This window comes from Notamacropus eugenii, chromosome 2 (assembly GCF_028372415.1).
Source record: "Notamacropus eugenii isolate mMacEug1 chromosome 2, mMacEug1.pri_v2, whole genome shotgun sequence".
Taxonomy (NCBI): Eukaryota; Metazoa; Chordata; class Mammalia; order Diprotodontia; family Macropodidae; genus Notamacropus; species Notamacropus eugenii.
In genome coordinates, this window is record NC_092873.1 from 6,482,972 (window position 1) to 6,501,875 (window position 18,904).

An 18,904-nucleotide genomic window follows, 5' to 3' on the forward strand; every position below is an offset into this window, starting at 1 on the left:
TAAATAATTCTTGTCCTCAAGGAACCACAATCTAGTTGAAAAAAACAGACTTAGAATCAGGACATGATAATTTGTTAACAGATGTGAACACCATAAGGAAATCAGTATAAAGTTAACCACTAAATTATGGTTTGTCCAAATCTAAGTGGAATTCAGGAGATTAAGAATTCAATAGGTATGAAAAGTTCAAAAAGCGTTATGGCAAAAGAATCATACTTTTGTAATTCAAAGGCACCTTGAAGTGAAGAGTAGATAGGTTTTAGATAGGTATACTAAATAGGGAAGTGTAACTAAGTGAGAAGAAGAGGGTGCTGAACGTATGGAGCTGGAAATCAGCATGGTGAGGTCACTTTGATTAAGGTAGAAGATAATAATGAGATTCTCCACCTAATTACTTTCATTCTCAATGGCATTTTGCATGTGTAATTTATATATTTACAAATTTTGACGAAATGACATTTTGCTTTTATTCAAGGAGTAGTTCGAAGAGAAGGAGACAAATAATTTCTACTTCACAGTGCTGTTTGGGGGAATAAATCAGGAAATAAATGTAAAGGTCCTTCTAAATATGAAGTATGATAGAAATGATTTACTTATTATTGGCAGTTGGAAAAACACCTGATTCTTTGTGTAAGGCTAGAAAAACAAAATTGGCAACCACATAAAGAGTGAATGTTGTGAAATGATTAAATATTGGGTGGGGCTAGGATGGAGGAGTAGGAAGATGCATATACTTTAGCACTTCCCCTACAGCCCACAAAATAACGGTAAAAAGGTCTCTCCACAAAGTGTAGAGCAACAGAAGTCTCAGAACAACAGAGCAAAAGAGGTTTCCAGTCAAAGGCAACCTGCAGGCTTACAGGAAAGGTCTATCTCACAGGACGCTGAGCAGAGCAGAGCTCAACCCTGGCCACGCGGCACTGGGAGGAAGAGGACCTGAACAGACCTCTGGGAAGAGCTCCTAACAGGGAGGATCCCACTTACTTCAACCCACAAGCAACACAGAAATCACCCAAAGTCAATGGGGGAGGGATTTCCCAGCTGGGGAGAGGTAAAGGGATTTCTTCAGCAATAGCCCAAAGTGATGGCAGAGGCCAGGAGCAGACACGGGAAGCCACAGAGGGTGGGAAGTAACCTGGGTCCATTGTTCAAGAAGCTGAACTGAAAGCCTCTGGCAGTAGGGAGCAGCTGATCTAAACGTCATCCCTGAGTGAGAGTAAATGGCTGTGAAAGTGCCCCAAAAAGGGAACAAAGGTAAGACCATCAAAGGTTACATTCTTGGTGACCAGCTGTCTCCTCCCATCCTTTCAGACAAGAAAGAACAAGACTTACTGTCACAGGAAGTTAAGACCTCTGCCTCCAGGGCCTCCAAACTGAACTTAAAGTAGACTCAGGCAATGGAAAAACTCGAAAAGCAAGGTAGCACCTGGTTCAAGGACAACCACAAAAATGCTGAGGAAAATAAAACCTTTATAAAGAGACTGACTCGATTGGGAAAAGAGGTCCAAAAAGCCAGGGAGGAGAAGGAGGCAATAAAAAGTTGAATTAGGCAAAAGAAGGAGAAGGTTCAAAAGCTCAGTGAGCAAAACAGTTCTCTGAAACGGAGAACTGAGTTCAGGGAAATGAATGAGTGTAAGATAAACCGAGAAGTTGGAAAACAAACAAAAAAGAGTTTGAAAAAATACAAGGTAATGTGAAACACCTCAATGGAAACACAAATGACCTGGAAAATAGATCCTGGGAGGACAATATAAAAATTATTGGACTACCTGAAAGCCATGATCAAAAAAGGAGCCTAGACATTATCTTCCATGAAATTATTGAGGAAAACAGTGCTGATATTCTAGAACGAGAGGACTAAATAAACATTGAAAGAATCCACCTACCACCTCCAGAAAAACACCCGAAAAGAGAAACTCCTAGGAAGATCATGGCAAATTTCAGAGTTCCAAGGTCATGTAGGAAATTCAGCAATCAGCTAGAAAGAAAGAATTCGAGTGTTGTGGAAATACAATCAGGATAACACAAGATGTGTTAGCTTCATCATTAAGGGATTGAAGGGCTAGGAAAAGCATATTCTAGAAGTCAAAGGAACTGCGATTAAAACCAGGAATGAGCTACCCAGCAAAACTGAGTATAATACTTCAGGAGAACAAATGGTCATTCAGTGATATAGAGGACTTTGCAGCATTCATGTTGAAAAGACCTGACTTGTACAGAAAATTTGACTTTCAAACACAAAAATCAGGAGAAGCTTCAAAAGATAAACAGGAAAGAAAAGTCATAAAAAAACTCTCTAAATCTGAAGTGTTTATCTTCCTACTTGGAAGGAAATTATTTGTAACTCTTGAGACTATTCTCAGTGTTTGGGTAGGTGGAAGGATTGTATACACATGCACACATGCACACACACACACGCATTGACAAAGAGTACAGGCTGTGTTGAATCAGAAGAGAGGATATCTACAAAAATAATATATAGAAAAAACCTGAAGTGTGAGGGAGTAACATACTGGGAGGAGAAAGGGAGAAATGCAATGGGATGGGCTATAACTCATAAAGAGATAAAGAAAAATCTAGTTCCATGGAGGAGAAAAGGGAGAAGAGGACAGGGGGTAAGTGATGCTACTCTCACTACATTCGTCTAAAGGAGGGAAATTAAATGCTCACTCAAATTGGTATAAAAATCTCTGTTATGCTAGAGGAATGGAGCACAGGAGGCAACAAGAGGGGTGAGGGGAATGATAGAAGGGAGGGCAAATGGAAGAAGGGAATAACTAGAAATAAACACTTTTGGGAAGGAAGAAGGTTAAATGAAGGAATAAAACATACCGGGGAATGGAACAGGATACTGGGAAATATAGTTAGTATTAGAAAACATGATTATTATAGAAGTCTTCTTTAAAGCGGCCTGTATTTACTCTGTATTAAATTATTTGCCTTCTCTGGGGGATGAGTAGGGAGGGAGGGAGGGAGAGAAGGAGAGAGGGATGGAAAGAAGGTTGAATTCAAAGCAGTAGAAAGGAATGCTGATAATTATTATTGCATATAACCCATAAACAGGTAACACAGGTAGTGAGGTACAGAAATTTATCTTGCCCTACAAGATAAGACAGAAGATGGGGAAAAGGGAAGGGTGTGGTGTGATGGAAGGGAGGGCTCATTGAGTGAAGGGGTAATCAGAATGCAGGGAATTAGTGGGTGGGGGGACGGGAGAGATAGGGAGAATAATTGGACATGTTACAAAGTGATGTTAAAGCACTTAACATTAAAACAATTGACAGAATTAATTACTGAGACTACACCAGAGACATGGTTAGATTGGGGAAATGCATTTTATTCTAAACCTCCTAGAGTCAGGTAACCTGGGGTAAAATGGGCATTGATGGAAAGGTTAAGGTTTGATTGGTAAATTTGTTTTTATGATCGTTATTTAAGTGGGAACTAAAACAGGTATAGAACGGCATGGAAGTCACTTAAGACTTCTCTCAAAAGATGTGCCTTAGCCAATGTGAAATTATAGTCATAACTGAAATCGTGGTCATTGCAACTTGCTATTTGAAGATGCTATGAGACTACTAAGTGACTGTTATTCTGAATCTAACTCCATATATGGATAGCAAAATAGTAATCTGAGCCTCCAATCCATGATGCCATTAAGCCTGTATAGGAATTGAAAAAGGTGATCTCATGGGAAGGGTGGGAGAGCGGCTGTACAGCCTGGGCTGAGGTAGGATTCTCCTGACTCAATTTCCCCACTGATAGCTGGCAGACTCGAAGCCTCAGTGAATGCAAGTTGACAATCTATTCCTGCCTGAAACTGACAGGAATTTGGGGAGATTTGTTTTTCGCTGCAATGTCCTAACACTTAGTGGCAATTTCCTCTAGTCAAAAGGGTGGTAAGCCTAATACGAGATCAATTAAATTATAGCTTGTTGGTAGGGGAACATCCAAGGTCAAGTCTAAAATTAAGCTATTAGGCTTAGGAGTTTAGAACAACAACAGTAAGCTAAGGTCGTCTACTTCTTAGTAGGAATGTGGAGACAATTAGGACAAGGGCTTATGAAGTTAGCATACATAGTTATCATTAGTATCTCAGTTGGATACTGCCAAAAAAAATTACATTGTGGTCTACATTGTGAACACTTTAAAAGAGATATCACCCGACCAAAGGTGGGAATTGTTTTATGTGATATGAAATATGTTACAAATGAAAAATTAAAAAAATTATTAAATATAATTTAATTTAATATATTAAAATTCAAGTGTACAGTTGGTGGAGTTTTTATGTCTGGCTTTATGTGAGTGTAAATGACAGGCATAGTGTTCAGAAAATTTATAATATTGATGAAATAAAGGAAATAGCACACTCAACACACTTTCCTTTAACCAGTGAGAAATTATAGATTTTATGCATACATACATTACTTTTCCTTTCATCTAATTTCTTCTGTAGTTTTTTCTTATTTTCAAAATCAGTTCGATAAAATGATGCAACTTGTGAAACTACTGTCATGGAATGATATCACAAAGAATCAGCAAGTTCTTGTTGAAGCTTTCTTACTGTAACCTGAGTGAAATATTTCCAAATTATTTCTGTTCATGATTCCATGACATGATATTAGCTCATAAAAAAACGAACACACTTTTAAAATGAACAGAAATTAATATTTTCTCTTTCAACTTAACTTCATTTATATATTCATAATTACCATAGATTTACAGCTAGAGATATCTTAAGGACTATTTAATACAAGCACCTCATTTTGCCAACATGAAAACTGAAGCCCAACGAAGTTAAATGAATTACTCACGGTCCTAAAGGCAGTCATTGAGAGAGAAAAGGATTGGAACTTGTCTCCTGAGACTACAAACCTCAATTAACTATACAACTTCACCTCCACTCAGCATGGATCAAATGCTGTCTTCTTCTTGCTCAGTGTACTCCCCATTAAGCAATGCATTCAACCTGATTTCCCCATCACCTCTTTCAGAGAAAAATTAAAAGACCTCCAAAGTTACCTAGGGACTAAACTCTTTTATCTGAAATTGACATGGAAGGTGATGTAATGGAGTGGGAATAATCAATAGTTTTTATATTTGATAGAAACATTAGGGGTTTCCCCTTCCCTTTTTCAGAAACGTGAACTACTTTCTTTCTCTGCCCCTGCCTTTACAATGAGGAAGACATGCATAAGAAAGGGATGCATTTTCGTTCCTCTCATAGTTTCCCCTGGAGAATGAACATAGGCGCTGATATCCTTATCAGGCTTAGTAAAAGCACTTGACAAGTATGTTTTAGTTTGCTCGCAGCCAAAACTGCAACATATATCCTTGTTAACTACCTTTCACATGTTCAACTCTCTTTGCCAAGGCTTCAAAGCAATTCACTTATCCATTAGAATAGGAATTACACGTCTGGCTGTAGGCAATGGACAGAGAAAATGAAAACAATAAAAATAGGGTAGTTTTCCCACTTATGTATACACAGTGTATTGCAAGGTCAGTGTTTCTACATACATAAATATATTCATCCATATGCACATATCCATATGTCCAAATATGCACAGAAATACACAGTCACAAATGCAAAGAGAGATATGCTACAAAATATCATCTTCACTTCACCATACAGCAAAGTATGTGAATGCACCAATGAGTAAGAGAAAATGAAACCAAAAAATAAAAGGAACTAAAGCTTTTTTTTCTCTTATTAGATAATATTAAGTGCCTTGAAACACTAAATTTAAATAACATCTAGTAAATTTTTGAAGGAAGCAGAAAGCAGAAAGATGGCAATAAAAACTTGTGAAAATAAAACTGACCTAATTAACTAAATACATACAAGTAAACTGAATTGTAGTATGGAAGGACTGGATTCAAATTCATGACCATATATACTAAAAATAAAATTTAAAAATTTTTTTGTGACGTGTTTCCCCATTGAATTGATGATGAATCAGAGAGAATGAGAACTGCTAGTAGATTGTAAGGGGCAATGCATATTCAACAAATAAAAGGCAATGATTCTAGAAACTGCAATTTTGGCCACTGAGCAAGGATAATTATTAAAACAATAAAAAATACTGAGATTAAAAAAAATTAGTAGGGACGCCCAAACAATTAAAAAATAAGATTAGTGAGGACACCTCAGGGGCTGAATCTGCAGTTGCAACAGTGAGGCCTCAGACCCCTTGGCCCACAGGCACCAAAGGCCAGTGATGGGGTTCAATCAGCAGACCAGGAAGGGAGATGGCTTCCCCATAGCTCTGGCAGCAGGCAGTGGCCACAGATCTTGCACAGCAGCCCCTATGGAAGCTCCCTTGTTGGAGCATAAAAACCCCTGGGGCCATTGAAGAGCTGAGTCTTGCCTCTGCCCTGGGTGGAGGCCCTGGGCTAGCTGCTCTTTGCTTCACACTGAATGGTGGCCCTGCCATCCAGCCTATCTGAAAATCAGCCCCAAGTGCTGACTTGGGAACTCGAGGCCAAGTGCCAGTGGAGAAGTATCTGCTAAGATTCTTGGCATAGAAATCGCTCTCTGCATCCAGAGCAGGACACGCTTGATTGTGCCACTTTGGAGGAAGTGAAAACTCACAGATTCCCGGAGAATACCCTACTCTTGACAAAGGACCCAAAAGTCAAGTAACTGGTTGGGAAAACGCCCAAAAAAGGGAAAAAATATAAGACTGTAGAAGGTCACTTTCTTGGTGAGCAGATGTCTCCTCCCATACATTTGGATGAGGAAAAGCAATGCTTACCCTCAGGGAAAGACATAAAAGTCAAGGCTTCCGTATCCCAAACAACCAAAATAAATATTCAATGGTCTCAGGACATGGAAGAGCTCAAAAAGGAATTTGAAAATCAAGTTAAAGGGGTGGAGGAAAACCTGGGAAGAGAGATGAGAGAGATGCAAGAAAAGCATGAAAAGCAGGCCAACACCTTGTTAAAGGAGACCCAAAAAAATGCTGAACAAAATAACACCTTCAAAAATAGGCTGACTCAATTGGCAAAAGAGTTTCAAAACGTCAATGAGGTGAAGAATGCTTTAAAAAGTAGAATTAGCTAAATGAAAAAGGAGGTCCAAAAGCTCACTGAAGAAAATAGTCCTTTAAAAATTAGAATGGAACAGATGGAGGCTAATGACTTTATAAGAAAACAAGGAATCTCAAAACAAAACCAAAAGAATGAAAATATGGAAGATAATGTGAAATATCTCATGGGGAAAAACAACTGACCTGGAAAATAGATCCAGGGGAGACAATTTAAAAATTTTGGGATTACCTGAAAGCCATGATCATAAAAAGAGCCTAGACATCATCTCTCATGAAATTTTTAAGGAAAACTGCCCTGAGATTCTAGAACCAGAGAGCAAAATAAATATTGAAAGAATCCACGGATCACCACCTGAAAGAGATCCAAAAAGAGAAACTCCTAGGAACATTGTGGCCAAATTTCAGAGTTCCCAGGTCAAGGAGAAAATCTTGCAAGCAGCTAGAAAGAAACAATTCAAGTACTGGGGAAATAAAATCAGGATAACAAAAGATCTAGCACCTTCCACATTAAGGGATCGAAGGTCATGGAATGTGATTATCCAGAAGTCAAAGAAACTAGGACTAAAACCAAGAATCACCTACCCAGCAAAACTGAGTATATTAGTCCAGGGGAAAAAATGCTCTTTCTATGAAATAGAGGACTTTCAAGTACTCTTGATGAAAAGACCAGAGCTGAAAAGAAAATTTGAGTTTCAAACAGAAGAACGAAGAGAAGCATGAAAAGGTAAACAGCAAAGAGAAGTCATATGGGACTTACTAAAATTGAAATGTTTACATTCCTACATGGAAAGATAATATTTGTAACTCTGCAAACTTTTCAGTATCTGAGTAGTTGGTAAGATTACACACCCACAGACACACACACACACACACACACACACACACAGCACAGAGTGAATTGAAGAGGATGGGATCATATCTTTAAAAAAAATGGAATTAAGTGGTGAGAGAGAAATACATTGGGAGGAGAAAGGGGGAAATGGAATGGGGAAAATTATCTGTCATAAAAGAGGAAAGCAAAAGACTTTTCAGTGGAGGGAAAAAGAGGGGAGGTGAGAGAAAAACATGAAGCTTACTCTCATCAATTCGACTAAAGGAAGGAATAAAATGCACACTCATTTTGGTATGAATACTGATCTTCAATACAGGAAAGTGGGGGAGAAGGAGATAAGCAGGGTGGGGGGGATGATGGAAGGGAGAGCATTGGGAGGAGGGAGCAATTTGAAGTCATCACTCTTGGGGAGCAACAGCATCCAAAGAGAGAATAGAAGCAATGGGGGGACAGGATAGGATGGAGGGAAATATAGTTAGTCTTACACAACACGACCATTATGGAAGTCATTTGCAAACTTACACAGACATGGCCTATATTGAATTGCTTGTTTCCCAAAGGGAATGGGTGAGGAGAGAGGGATGAAGAACAGTTGGAAGTCAAAGTTTTAGGAACAACTCTCAAGTATTGTTCTTGCTATTAGGAAATAAGAAATACTGGTAATGGGGTATAACAAGTTATCTGGCCCTACAGTTCAAAAGAGAAGATCGGGACAAGGGAAGGAAGGGATGTTCGAAGAGAGGGTCGATCGGTAATAGGGGCAATTAGAGTGCTCAGTGAATTGGGGCGGGGGGAGGGGAGAAATGGGGAGAAAATTTGGAACCCAAAATTTTGTGAAAATGAATGTTAAAAGCTAAATAAATAAATTTTTAAAAAATCCAAAAAAAAAAAGTAAATATGTACTGGTTGACTTTGTAGCTGCAAAAAAAAAAAAAATAAGTTTATTAACACAAAAAATATTAATGCTTAGTGCATAATTATATTCCTTTTAATAGAAATACTGTCCTAAATTTTAAAGAAAATTAGAGACTAGTCATTGGAATTCCACTAAAAATATGATTCACTCTTCAATGTTTCTAAAACTAGTTCAAAGGAGTATGAATAAAAACTCGTCAGACTGATGAATATTTTAAAAATCTTATGAAAAGGGTAACGGTAATACTCACGAGTATCTCAAGGGAGATATATGATTTTAATTGCTACATTATTCCTAGCAAAATTTTGTAGGATTCTTCAGAAGTTTTAGCATTTCAAATAATTTATTGTATTTCATTAAGAAAATGGAATATTTGGAAAGGAATGAGAATAATAAATTAATCAATATCTATGCCCAAGAGATAACACTATCTATGCTAATGAAAAAAAAATTTCATTGACTATACAATTTCTTTAAGCAAAGTGAGTCATCTTACCTAAAAGATGATACTGACACTTTATTTTTTTTATTTTATTTTTATACTTTTATGTATTTATTTTTATTTATTTCTACATAAATATATTCTTTATGAAAATTTATTTCTATTTCATAAAAATTTTAATTTGATATATTAAGTATTTACTTTTATGAACTTAATTACCTGTATTTTACTGTATTACATTTCATTACTATTATTAAATTCACACTTACTTATGCATTTTTATTGTATTATTTTATCATACTATTGCTTCTCATTCTTCTTTCTTACATTTCAAAATTTTGACAGTAAAAGTTAATAATATTGCGTGCCTGCTGAAAATTCAATGCTTAAATTATCTTCATCAAATCAATTTTGACTTTCATTTCAAAAAGTTACATGTTTACCCAAGCAGAATTTTTAAAACCCTACCTCTCTTTCAGCCTTCACATTTTCATATATACACATTTGCTCTCTTAAGTACATACATTCACTGGTCAACACTTTACTTCTCTATTCTACCGTAAGAACTTGTTTTTCAGTGTCAGCACAAACTATATTCAAGAGATCAATGAACAGTACCTGGGATTCAGTCAAGAACTTTTCTTTAGTCATGGTTTTCTTTTGGGTGTCTTCAAGCTGTTGCTGAAACAACATATTTTCACTCTGAATTTGTGCTAATCTTTCTTGGATAGATTCCCATTTGATAATGTAACTTGTTCACTTTCCCCTTTTTCAGTTGATTTGTGTGTTGAAGTTCCTTTTCTTCTGTTGGGCAAGGTTTAATTCTCTCTGTATGCTTTTTAAATGGGTGTCTTTTCCCTGAGGCAATCGTGCACCAGACAGCTAATTCTCTAAACTATTGGTTTTTCTTTCAGCTTTAGACAGCTCATGAGGAAGGACACCATTGTTCTCTCTTAAGCTAGGGGTGTCATGATAGCTTGTGTTGTAAACAAAGCCACTCATCTCATTCTCCCTGAAAGGAATGTTCATGGGCTAGTTTGATGACTCACTTTCCTCATGATCGAGAACAGCAGAAATCGCATGGGAACTTCATGATGCAATTACTCTCTCTACTCTGTCTCTGTTTTGCATTGTTCAATTTAAAGTTCAGAACTGCATTTTCAGTCGTCAGATCATGTACTTTTCCACTGCACTGGAATGTAATTTTTCTTAAGACTTCTTCATTCAGTTGTAATTCTTTTGAAGCTCCTCAATCTTTTCTTTTCAAACTTTTATATCTTCCATACAATGACATTCTTTTTCTTCATCCTTAATTATTACTGTGTCTAGTTCGAGTTTGAGCTTGGCAACTTCGTCGTGTAGGATTAGATTTTTATTCAACAGACATTTTTCTTTCTCATTGCCGTTAGGAATCTAAATATAACAAACAGAAAAAAAATGTTACTCAAAACAAAATTATGTATTCTGATTTTCCTTAGTAATTCAAAATAAATGCCAAGGTGCCAAGAAGCAGAGCTTCCTCAGAAAAAATTAAATTAAGGGAGTTTCACCTATTTCACATTTCTGTCCAACTCAGTTTTCAAAAAGAACAGGTCTTAAAAGTGCTTCATCAATCTGAAGATATGAAGTAAACTTCTAGTCCCACGAAGGTGCCTTTCAGCATATTTTATTTCCTTTGCTCTATCCATTCTATTCCAAACTGGATAGTCAAAGCGCTACAATAAAAATAAAAATACTTAATATTTACACATTGCCTTTTTATATTAAATTATTTTTTTGTTTTCCGTGTTCTAGAATCACTTCCATATAGCTTAGATGTTTTCCCTTTCCTTCTCCTCCATCACCTCTCTCTACACACACCCTCCCTGATTCTGTGTACAATCTTATATAGGTTCTACACGTACATTCCTATTAAACACATTTTCCTGTTTTTCACGTTGCAGAGAACAATTAAAATGAATGGGAGAAACCATAAAACAAAACATAATCCAAAGGAAAATGGTCTGCTTCATTCTGTTATCCAGTTCAGTATTTCTGTCTCAGGATGTGCAAGGCGGTTTGCCTCCAGAGGCCATTCAGAATCTTTTAGGTACTTGCATGGCAATGAATTACTAAGTGTACCAGAAAAATTCGTTGCACACTGTGGTTTTTGCTGTGTAAAGAGTTTTCCTGGTTCTGCTCCTATCACTAATCATCACTTCTAATAAATCCTTTCAGGCCTGTGTGAAGTCTTCATGCCACGTTGCCTTTTAAGGTATTTTAGAAAGTTCTTCCAATATATTATCACGGCTAAAATTTGCAACACACTTAAGAAGGAAATATTTAGATTATTCTCCCCATTTTACACATCAGGACTTACGGTAGGAGATATTACTGAATAACCTGCCCATTGTCACACTCAGTACGTAGTAGTAGCAGTGTTTCAAACCACGTCTCTTCAAACTCCAAATCAAACATGCTGTTGCAATAGCTAATTCCTCTTAGGAGCTGAAGACAAGCATTTGTCCTACGTTTAGAATCATTGTCTTGGTACAATTATATTATCTCCAGAACAATGAAGTGATAAGTCATAAATTTCTTAGTGGAAGTCCTCAGAAAATTCTCTTTGCTGATAGCTGTAGCGTTTTCACAGCAACACTGATTTAAATCTTTTAGAAGTTGTTAAGTCAAAACCTCTCATTTTCGGGATGGAAAAAGTGAGACCTGCAGTGTGTTCTCCTAGTGATGGTAACCTACCCTTCACCATCATATTTTAAAAGAATGATGAAAGCATTACTGAGGCCAAAGTGTAAAAAGTGCATATTGCACTCGTATCATAGTAAAACTGGTCCAGGAGCATTGTTCCCCATTCAGGACTGGTGGAAAGAGTTACATCAAAAAGCTTATAAGCTCCATGCTGTGACATCCTTTCTGGAAGTGTAGCAGGAGGGTATGAGGAGGTTTCAGCTGAGTTAAAAGGAGCACCCCAGGGCACCATTAACCAAGGATTACTGGGGGCCACCAACACAAATGATTTCCTTCAAACAACTTTTGAAGAAAATATGAAAATGCAAAACTGTAAATTTAGAATTTGATGAATATATATTCCTATCATGGTGAGCAATGTTGAATTAGAATGAATGTAGGAATTCAGGTCACAGATAAAGCCAGAGGTCAGAAATCTAAGAAAAGTTTTTCTGTGGCAAATATTTTTTACTTCTCTTTCATGGGACATGAATGAGACCACAAAGTGAAATAGAGCAAATTATTAATATATACATATGTGTGTGTGTATATATACATACATATATATGTATGTATATATATTATATATTATTATATTATATATAATTATATATGTATTATTATATATTATTAATTTGCTCTATTTTTATATATTTGCTCTCTCTGTATATATATATATATAGTAACCCTTAATCTCTCTCGTGAAAAGTACAAAGAGATGAATCGCTTAATCAAGGAATAAAAATGGTTTGTTTTGGAGGTGTCACTTTCTACCTCTTTGCATTCCTTTCTCCCACTAATTTAGGGGTGAATGACACTGATGAGCTCCCCCTTTTCTCTGACCAGAAAAGGCAAAGGCATTACTGAAATCCAGGGATTTTTTGAGTTGAAGTAGAGTTGGGTCTCAAGAATGGCCATTGAATGAAAAAGGAAAAAGGAACAACCAAGCATAACAAACAGCATATGCGGATTTTGATAACCAGCCATGTCCCGACTTGTGTGCTGTAGACAGATGTACCGGACTGAGGATGACAAATATGTAGCAAAATGAAGAAGCACAGTCCTGATTTTGAAAATATGGACTTAGGTTGGAAAGTGATCAAAGTGAATACCTCAGAAATCTCAGTGATTTGGGAAGAAGCTACTTCTTTTTCTTTCTGCTTCCAAGAGGATTATTCACAATTCCACCTTGTTCAACTCTGGCTTTTAGCTCCAGAAAAAAGTCTCTTTGAGATGAGCTCTTCTTCGTCCTGGGGACAACAATTTCAGAAAATTTTAAATCATCTTTTTTCCTTCCAAAGTCAGCAACAACATTTGACCTTCAACTGGAATATAGAATGTGAAAAAGCAAGGAAAATAGCTTTATAGATTCAAAGAAATGCAGGCTACTGAAAATGAAAAGCCAAAATATAATAGCATTTCAAAGATGGAAAGCAACCTCAGTCACTACCCAAGGCAAGCCTGATCAATTCTTAGGGACCTAACTCTTACAAGCCTCAACTTGAAGGCTTCACAGGTGGGGGTGGCCACCACGTCTCAAGTGAGCGCATTCTGTTTCAGGATGTTTCTGTTGGTTAACAATTTTTTCCTGACATTCACCCTAAAAATGTACATTTTGGAAACTCTGATCCATTGCTCCGAGCTCTGATCCTCAGTCTGAAGCACAGAATGCTTCATCTTTCTTCAAAATGACTGTCCTTCAAAATCCTGAAGACATAAGAATCAATATCTTTAGTTCCTTTAACAGATCCTCACAAGTCATGGACCCCCAGGGTCTTCCTGTTAGGCATCGTGCTTACTACTTGTCATAATTCTGTGAGAGCCACAAATGAATTAATCAGGATAAGCCAATCTATTCACTTCAGAGTACACAGGGATTTTCACCTTGTCTGTTTTGAAAGCTATGCTTCTCTGAATAGGATGCAAAATTACACTAGCTTTTGGGTTCTCAGATAACAGTACCAACTCAGCTTCAGTTTAGAACTGACTAAGATTAACATCTTCTCAGACAAAATGCTGTCCAATTCTATTTCCTCCAACTTATACTTATGAAACTATTTTGTATTTAATTATATAATTTTGTATTCATTCTTACTGAATTTCATGTGATTAACAGGTTCCATCCAGTGCTCTGACTTATGAAGACTTTGTCTTTCCTCCATGTAGAAAGACTTGAATAATTTTACGTAAATTAATAAGAAAATAAGTAAAAGATAAAGATCCTAGAGAGCAACGAACTATTCTGAAATCACTGTATACTAAAGTGTAATGTAAGGAAGAGCAAAAGGGAATGAACTTGAAATTTCATTCGCCAAGAATTTTCAGGTAAGGAAATACTCTCTGCAAAAAGAGAGGATTTCTCTGGAACTTATATTCTTATGGAAGGTGAGGAGAGATCAGTGGTGTCAAATAGATGCCCCCAGGACTGAGTTTTGTGAAGAAATTTGGGGCAATTTCAGACCTCTGGCTCAGAGTCAGGTAAGATGAACTCTGTGTCAACATTTGAAACCAGGTCTTTCTGGACTTGAGGCTTATTGTATTCATTACATCATGCTGATTCTGTATTGGGAGAAATACTTCACAAAGTACCAATTCCATTGTACTTTTCCATGGCCTTTTAGACTGTAATTTTACATTCAAATGATACTATACGGGAATTTTTTTGTTTGTTTTATATTTATGTGTACTTATTTACAAATGATTGAACATAACTTATTTATTTAAGACATTATTTATTTTATGTCTTGTTTAGGATGAAGTAGCTTGGTAAACTGCATTGCCTGTTGTATTTCCCATTTCCATGTAAAAACAATTTTATAACATTTGTTTTCAAAACTTTGAGTTCCAAGTTCTCTCCCTTCCTCCCTCCCCACCCACCTTTATTGAGAATTCAAGCAATTCAATATGTTATACATTTGAAGTCATACTAAATACTTCCAAAATAATCATATTGTGAAAGAATAACTATATTTGCCTCCATCCAATCACACTTCCCATTTATTCTCGTCTCTCATTTCACCCTGTCCCTCCTTCAAAGTGTTTGCTTTGGATTACCCCCTCCCCCAAACTTCTTCCCTTCTGTCAATCCCCCCCTCTTATGCCCTTCCCCTTACTTTCCTGTACGGTAAGATAGATGTCCATACCCAAGAGAGTGTGGATGTTATTCCTTCCTTAAGCTAATTCTGATGATGGTAAGGTTGACTCTCTCACTCTCACCTCCCTCCTCTTCCCGTCCACTGTAAAAGCGTTCTCTTACCACTTTTGTGTGAGATAAATTACTCCCTTCCACCTGTCCCTTGTCCATTTCTCCTCCTCCCGGTACATTCCTCTTTCAACTTTTATATTACTTTTCAATACCATCCTTTGATATTCAACTCACCCAGTGCCCGCCAACTATCATAATGAGAAAAGTCTCATGAGTTACAAATTTTTTTTCCATATAGGAATATTAACAGTTTCATTTTAATAAGTTATTTATGATATCTCTTTCCTACTTTCCTTTCCATGCTTTTCTTAAGTCTTGTATTTGTAAGATTCTTTTTCTGTTGAGCTCTGTTTTACTCAAATATGTATTAAATTCCTCTGCATCATTGAATATAATTTTTCCCCACTCAGTTTTGATAGGTAAGTAAGTCTCAGTTTTAATCCTTGCTACTTTGACCTCTAGAATATATTCCAAGTTCTCTGACTTTTATATTGCCCAAGCGCCCAATTCTTGTGGTACTGGGATTGTTGTTCCACAATATTTGGATGATTTCTTTCTGGCTGCTTCCAATATTTTATCCTTGACCTGGGAACTCTGGAACTTGGCTATGACATTCTGGGAGTTTTCCTTTTCGTATCTCTTCCGGGAGATGATAGGTGCCTGCTTTCAATTTCTATTTTATTCTCTGTTTCTAGAATATCTAGAATATCAGTTCTCCTTTAGAACTTTTAGAAATATGATGTAGAGACTCTTGTTATATCATGTCTTTGAAGTAGTCGAAGATTTTTTCAATTATCCCTCCTGCATCTATTTTCCAGGTCAGATGTTTTTCGGTTAGATATTTCAGATTATTTTGTGTTTTATATTCTTTTGGTTTTGCTTCGTCATTTCTTCATTTCTGATACACTCTTTATCTTCTGTTTGCTCCATTCTAATTTTAAGGACTCACTTACTCAACGAACTTTCGAGTTTCCTTTAAAATTTGGATGATTCTGCTTTTTAAGGCATTCTTCTCCTCATTGATTTTTTCCACCTCTTTTGCCCTTTGGTCTAGTCCACTTTTTTAACACGTTATTTCCTTCAAGACATTTTTGGTCTCGTTTATGAACTTGTTGACTCCTATTTTGCCTATGATTTTTTTCCCCTTACTCTCTTTTCTCTTCCAAATTTCCCTCTATTTCTCTTATGTGATTTTCAAAATCCTTTCTGAGCTCTTCTATGACCTGGGACCAATTTATATTTATGTGATATAAAAATCATAGCCCTTTCTTAAGATTAAAAAGACTATAATACTCACCTCCCTATTCCAGGAAACCCATACATATTCTTAACAAAAAGAGATGGAAATCGTGTCTTTTAAATTTCATTTTCCCTGATTCAAATGATTTGCTACTGTTCTCAGTTCAAGGTCCAGAATTCTGAGAAAGCATTGAAGTTTCTGTTGAGCTCCACTTTTTTACATCATCATTCTTTTTTCCTTAACTGATGTCTAATATTTTCAAATAGCATTTCTGCAGTCACTTGCTTCACTTCCTCTTGTTTCAGAGTAAACCTAGGTGAAAATTGCCTTTTTTCAATGACAGTTCAGTGGAAGGAAGTAATAAATGCCATTTGAATATACTCATCTGGATGTCTAAAAGAAAAAGAATGTTCATTTCAGCTGAACTAAATCCATGTAGGGAACTCATTGTCAAGAAACTCCCTCTATTGATGCAGAGTGGTCCGTGCTCTACCCTTTGAAGCTTACCTTTTCGTATTACCTGTGGCACTGAGATTTTGTTGGCCTGCACAGGCCCACAAAGTCAGGACATGTTAGAAATTGATGGGGTGCTTGGGTGCATGTGATTGGACTCCTATTCTAAAATCACATTTCTCTTCAAAGATAACATTTGTTGTTAGCCTCAAAACCCTATCTCAGGCAGTTTCTCCCCAGTCCAAGAACACAGCCTGCCCCAGCAACCACTATTTTCTCATTTACTGATACAGTAGCAAGTTCCAACTAGAGAATTCATGAGTTTAAACAGCTGTATGCTGGCTGACCTGTTTGTGTACTTGATCATAATGACATTCACTACTCACTGACCAATCATATGTATCTTAGACTTCGATATAAGTACACTCCCTTTCATTTATCTCCTCCAACAAGATATTCATGAGATCAGGACGGTATTCCTTAGTCAGTCCTGTGGCCAGTGGTCAGTCCTGACCACTAGTTGCATTAGTGAGGTTTCAGGCCTAAAATCGTACCTCCATGGAGTGGCCCTTATTCGTTTCCAGACGAATGTTGGGTAAAATACCTCCCCAGTAGCAAAACTACATGTTCCTTTAAGAACTAACCATTCCATAATCCCACCTTGAATCATCTAGTTAGCCTATTTGACACATGTTTTACTATAGAAAATGCTCTAGAAACATTACCTGTACAGAGATAAGGTTGCAGGTGCCCTAAGGACCCTTGTCCGCTGAAAAATGTAAATCTTTACTTTGAGTTCAGAAATACTTGAGTCTTTGCATTCCTTCGAAGTGAACTGCCCCTTGTACTATGATCTTGGCAAGGGTCTCACTGCCCCCCTTCTAGCCTTCATCAAAATCAGTGAGGAACCCATTTTTTATCCAGGCTACTTTAGGGCATTATAGTTCTATGAAAAATGGGTCATATTCTAATTTGTGTACAACTTCTTTTTTGTATTCAATGAAAAGGAATTCCATAAATTCTATATAGCTAGAACAACAGACTTTTTTCATTATTCCTGAGTTTTGATGCATTGGGATGACTCTGGAGAAATGTGTAGAAGGGCATGTACATAAAATTCTATCCATTTTCCCATCACTATTGATTATTCAGAGTTGACTTTTTTACTTCATTTTGAAAAATAAAACACAAATAATTGTGCTACCATTTTCAAATTTCACTCAAAATACATCTCTTCCTTACATCCCTAGAGTGCAAATGAATAAGTAAGGCTCAACAATAATACTGTTTTAATGACGTAGTCCTTTTCCCTTTCTAATCTTAAATCCCCTGTCACATTTCTTCAACAGCAAGAAAAATGCTTCCAAGACTTTCTTTAAAATCGCGAGTTTCATACCTAAGGCCATGGAGTTCTCTGTTCCATTCTGCTTTTTGGTGTACGAACTCACATATCCTTTGTCCTGTTTCTAGCCATCCTTCCTGTAGTCCACGAATCTTGCTTTGTAAACTCTTAACTTTTCTGGTGAGTAGTGGGCAATGCCTTTTTTCACGTTGTAGTGATCAGTCCTATCCAGGAACAGCATCCTCAGGTTTCACAAGTTTAATAAGATGTATACAGACAAAAACACAAAATAAAAATATGAGTATTTTAAAATCTGCAAGACAGTAGCAGTATTCCCAGAACTGAAATGCTCTTGCAATGGCAAAATAATATGAAAGCATAAATCCGGAGAATATAACAAAATATTACTTGGTCAAAAACTTCACATTGTGTATCAGAATAACCTATTTTTCTGTGAGCATTGAAGAAAATGATAAAAGATCACTAAGGGATAAATTACTTAATAGAAAAAATATATATGAAAGCTCAGAATTCTTCACAGTATGAGAAAAATATATGTGGAAAGTAAATATTTTGATGTGTACTCTGCGATGGGACAAATAAGATTAATATAATGGATGCTATACCTAATATCTATATATTTCAAATATACTGAATGATTTTATAAGTATCATAAATGCGTTTTATTTTACAAAGTT

The 18,904-nt window shown here is 36.5% G+C and overlaps 1 long non-coding RNA gene across 1 annotated transcript; it reads right to left on the minus strand.

Moving 5' to 3' along the window:
- Positions 1-9,558: 9,558 nt before the first annotated feature.
- Positions 9,559-13,252, minus strand: LOC140523388 (uncharacterized). Its single transcript, XR_011973377.1, has 3 exons — positions 13,079-13,252; positions 10,793-10,957; positions 9,559-10,655 (listed from the first exon to the last, which is right to left on the minus strand). It is a non-coding gene; the product is annotated as an uncharacterized lncRNA (long non-coding RNA).
- Between the last annotated feature and the right edge of the window lie 5,652 nt (positions 13,253-18,904).